Source organism: Otolemur garnettii, unplaced genomic scaffold (assembly GCF_000181295.1).
Source record: "Otolemur garnettii isolate 467f Iridium unplaced genomic scaffold, OtoGar3 scaffold00279, whole genome shotgun sequence".
Lineage (NCBI taxonomy): Eukaryota > Metazoa > Chordata > Mammalia > Primates > Galagidae > Otolemur > Otolemur garnettii.
This window is the reverse complement of record NW_003852674.1, coordinates 900,121-905,436: the sequence shown is the minus strand read 5'-3', so window position 1 is coordinate 905,436 and position 5,316 is coordinate 900,121.

Here is a 5,316-nt window from a genome sequence, read left to right as displayed (position 1 = left end):
AGAGATCTTTCACATCCTTTGTTAGGTAAACTCCCAAATATTTCATCTTCTTTGGCACTACTGTGAATGGAATAGAGTCCTTGACTGTTTTTTCAGCTTGACTACTTTTGGTATATATAAAGGCTACTGATTTATGAGTGTTGATATTGTAACCTGAGACACTGCTCCATTCCTTGATCATTTCTAGGAGTTTTGTAGTCGAATCCCTGGTGTTTTCCAGATATACAATCATATCATCTGCAAAAAGTCAAAATTTAATCTCTTCTGACCCTATATGGATGCCCTTAATCGCCTTTTCTTCCCTAATTGCAATGACTAAAACTTCCATTACAATGTTAAAGAGCAGTGGAGACAATGAGAAATCTGGCCTGGTTCCTGATCTGAGTGGAAATGATTTCAATTTAACTCCATTCAGTATGATATTGGTGGTGGGTTTACTGTGGATGGCCTTTATCAGTTTAAGAAATGTCCTTTCTATACCAATTTTCTTAAGTGTTCTGATCGTGAAGGGATGCTGGATATTATCAAAAGCTTTTTCTGCATCAATTGAGAGAATCATATGGTCTTTCTTTTTTAATTTGTTATGCGATGATTATATTTATAGATTTATGTATGTTGAACCATCCTTGAGATCCTGGGATAAAACCCACTTGGTTATGGTATATAATTTGTTTTATGTGTTGCTGGATTCTGTTGGTTAGGATCTTGTAGAATGTTTTCGCATCAATATTCATTAGTGATATTGGTCTATAATTTTCTTTTCTTGTTGGGTCTTTTCCTGGTTTGAGAATCAAGGTAATGTTTGCTTCATAGAATGTGTTGCATGGTATTTTGTCTTTTTTTATATTTTGGAAAAGGTTGAGTAATATAGGTACTAGTTCCTGTTCAAAGGTTTGATAGAATTCTGACGTGAAGCTATCGGTCCCAGGCTTATCTTTTTAGGGAGAGTTTGTATAGCTGATGGTATTTCAAAACTTGATATAGGCCTGTTCAACATTTCCAGTTGATTCTGGCTAAGTCTTTGGAGGTGGCTTGTTTCCAAGTATTGGTCGATTTCCTTCAGATTTTCATATTTCTGGGAATAATGATTCTTCTAATATTCACTAAGGATTTTTTTATTTCTAAGGGGTATGTTGTTATTTCATCTTTACCGTTTCGGATTGATGAGATTAGACCTGTTAATAAGTCACAAAGGACATCTCTAAGAAAGGGAGGGGGCATGAGGAGACATGTGTGACCTCCTTACTCATCGCTATCAACTCAGTTTTAGGGATCCTCTTGGCTAAGAAGGAGTCCAATCAGTCAGTTGCTGAGGAGGGAGCCTTAAAATTATATTTTAGTTCACATAGTCAGGTCTCAAAATTTTAGCCCCAAGGCATCCTACTGCATTCACCTCCTGAAATTCTGGTATTACAGGTGTGACCCACTGCACCCAGCCAAAGTTACCTTTAACCAATATCAGCGAAAATCCTTCCCTACATCAACCACCACATCCCCAAGTTATCAATTCCTACAATGGTTGATGTCAGAGCAGTTACCAGAAATCAAAACTGAACCATGAAATTTACTTTGCTGAACTCTTTCACAGAAGTATAAGGCTTCAACTATCTGTTTCCACTTCTGCTTCAGCTCCCTAGCTTGTTGCCCTACCTCTCAGGCTACTGTGCAGTGTCAGTAGAAACCAGAAAAATTCAGGTCCTAAATCCTTCCTTTTGACCCTTCTGAGCAGTCATTTTAACACCTTCCAGGGAAGAAACAACTTGAAAGAGATGCCACTTAGGAGCACGTTGGCCATTCTTTTGGCTAGTGGGCCCTGATGTTTCAGGAAGGAACAAATGATTGCAACTTATTTTTCCTTGTCCTTTTCTGCATTTTACCAGCACCAACACTTTCACCTCCTGTAAGATTGTAGCCAGTATTGCTCATACTTAATAGCATTTCTATGACACCATCCATCTTCTAAGAGCCTCCAACCAGCTAGTCCAATCTTCAGATCACACCCAAGTTCTGATTGTGAGTTTTCATAGGCTTATTGCCCTTTGAGGTATTGTCTACATGGCAGGTTTTTTGTCAGATCTGTTTAGCAAAGAATATACACCATGAACATGGGGAGAGGATCAGACAAGGATGAATCTCAGAATGCCTCTGGCAGAAAGGTCTTCTACAGAAGTTATATTAGTTCTAAGAAAGTCCTCAAGGCCTGTCTCTGTGTAGGGATCTTGACCATAAAAGTTAATAGGTGGGATGTTTACTGGGAATGGTTAAATAGGGCTCTGGTATGCTTATTGCTTAATATGAGAGGTATAACTTACTTGTAGACACATAGGTTTTTCATTATATGTTAAAGTGTTGTGTACAATGTTGTTTTACATGCTCTTTTGTCATGGTATGTTTTGCCATATGAATTTTTTAACAGTTGCATATATATACTTCATCTTTTCAGAGTTCAGTAGGATAACTATATCAAAAAGATTGTTTTCTTACTCCCTACCCCTTTTTCCCTTTCTATGACAAACCATTTGGGTGTCAGTGGTCAGCTCAGCATTTCCAGATAGTTCATGGACCTCAGTAGCTCAACTTTCCAATAGAGACAACTTCCTTAGGCCAGCACCAAGTAAAAGTAATCCTTCAAAAAGAGCTCAAGCAAAAAGTACACTATCCTAAGATTTACCATTTTCCTCCTTGTCTTTTACCTACTGTTTCTTGGATGATCAGCATCATATTAGTCTTTCATAGAGGCATTTGAGGATTTCAGCTCCATTTGACTTATCTACAGGATAGTAGCTCTCTGCTTCAAAAACTTATAAACACACGTGAGCTTATGGAGTAGAGCTGGCTTTTGGACTTGACCAAATAATCTGTAGACATTATTAAGGCTGTGTTGCTATATTCTATAGCACGCTCAGTTGTGTGTGTTTCCTGGTTTTAAGTAATTTTACTGAATTTTTCTTGCTTGAAACTTTCATTGGGCACAGGTTTCTCCTTATCATCTTGGTGGTGTTTTTCAGTGACTGGGCTTCTTTTCTCTTCAAATACCACACTTCCAAGGGATTGACATCATGAAGGTGCTGTTGTTCCTATGACCATAGCTTTATTACTATAAGATTCAACTTGCAATGTTTGGGGTGGAGGTTTATGATATCTGTAATTTGTCTTCAAACAGTGAAGTCAAAAGAAGTAAATTAAATAGAAGAGGGAGATGGCTAATTTTTTTATTATTATTATTATTTTAGAGATGGAATTTGTTGTAAGATAGCCTAAGTTGGTCTTGAACTACTGGCCTCAAACAAAACATCTACTTCAGCCTCCCACTTACATATGGATAAAGGGAACATGGAATAAATGAACACTTCTGGAATATATGTGATGTCCATAAGGGTTTGCACTAACTATTCTGTAACTTATTATATGTGTCAAATTTTTTTATGATAAAAACATGGTAAGCCCAGGTACACTGCTTCACACCTATAATCTTAGCACTTTGGGAGACTGAGGTGGATGTACTGTTTGAGACTAGTATTTCAAGACCACTTTAGGAAACTTTACAGCAGATTCCATCTCTAAAATAATTATTACAATAATAAAATTATGTGGGTGTGGTGCACCTTCCTTATAGTCTCAGCTACTTGGAGGCAGAGCCAGGAGGATGGGTTGGCCAAAGGAATTTGAGTCTAAAATAAGTTGTGATAATGTTTTTGCCTCCAGCCTATATTCACTTTCCAAAATCAAAAACAAAACAAAACAAATTCATGCCAGCATCTGCAGCTTTGAGGTTTTGTGATGTGGTCTATTCTCACTGGGGTTAGGTGACATCTCAAGGAGGTTTTGACTTGCATTTCTATGATGATCATTTTTTCAAATGTTTGTTAGCCATTCATCTGTCTTTATCAGAGAAGGTTTTGTTCATATCTCTTGCTCAATGGTAGATGAGATTGTTTACTCTTTTCTTGTTGATTACTTTGAGTTCTCTGTATATTTTAGTTATCACCCCTAGGTGAGGTTCATACCCTGCAAATATCTTTTCCCATTCTGAAGGTTGTGTTTTTGCTTTACCTGTTGTGTCCTTAGCTGTGCAGAAGCTTTTCAGCTAAATTAAGTCTCATTTGTTAATTTTTGTTATTGTTGCAATGGTTGATGTTGTCTGTGGCATAAATCTTTCTCCAGTCCAACATCATCAAGGGTTTTCCTCATACTTTCTTCTAAGATTTTTGGCATTACATGTCTTAGATTTAAGTCTTTTATCTATCTTGAGTTAATTTTTGTAAGTGGTGAAAATTATGGATTGAGTTTCAGTCTTTTACACGTAGTTATGCAGTTCTGCCAATACCATTTATTGAATAGGGATTTTCGGCCTTTTGGCTAAGATCAAGTGTATTGAAATAATCCCTGTTCAAGGGATTCTTTCCCCACTGTGTGCTCTTGTTTGGTTTATCCAAGATCAGATGGCAAGTAGAGAATAGTTTTATCTCCTAGTTGTCTGTCTCTATTATTGTGCCAATACTGCACTATTTTAACTACTGTGGGCTTATAGATCCTAGCATGGATATGTAGAGAAGGGCACACTTTCCTTGCATTCTAATATAATCTTTTTGGAAGGAAGCATGGAGAATCCTCAAAGAACTCAAATTAGACCTCCTATTGGATCCCATTACTAGGCATCCACCCTAAATTTAAAAAAAAATCATTTTATGATATGGACTTTTGCACTAGACTATTTATTGCAGCTCAATTTATAATTACCACACTGTGTAAACAACCTAAACGCTCGCTCACCAATCCAGAAATGGATTAACAAACTGTGGTGTGCATATTTCATGGAATACTATTCAGTCATTAAAAAGATGGATACTTTACAGCTTTTGTACTAACCTGGATAGAGTTGGAAGACATTTTTCTTAGTAAAGCATCATAAGAATAGAGAAGGAAGAATCCAGTATGCTCAATGCAAATGTGAAAGAAGTAGATAATTTAATCAATACCCTCATAAGAGAAACCCAAATCAATTCAAGGTTAGGATAGGGGAATGAGGGAGCAGGGAGAGGAGAAGAGGGAGATACATGGGGGTTTATCGTGTGTAGCACTCCTTCTGGGGGTGGAATACAATTATCAGAGGGACTTTACTCAACAATGCAATCAGTGTATCCTAATTCTTTATATCCTTAATGAACTCAAAACAATTAAAAAAATACGTGTAGAAAACTATTATTGACTGATGTTGTGTGATATATATCAGATTCTTATCTTGCTTACTTTTTGTGTAGGAGAACATTAGAGAAGTGAGAGGAGGTGCTGTCTATCTATCTATCTAAAGCATGT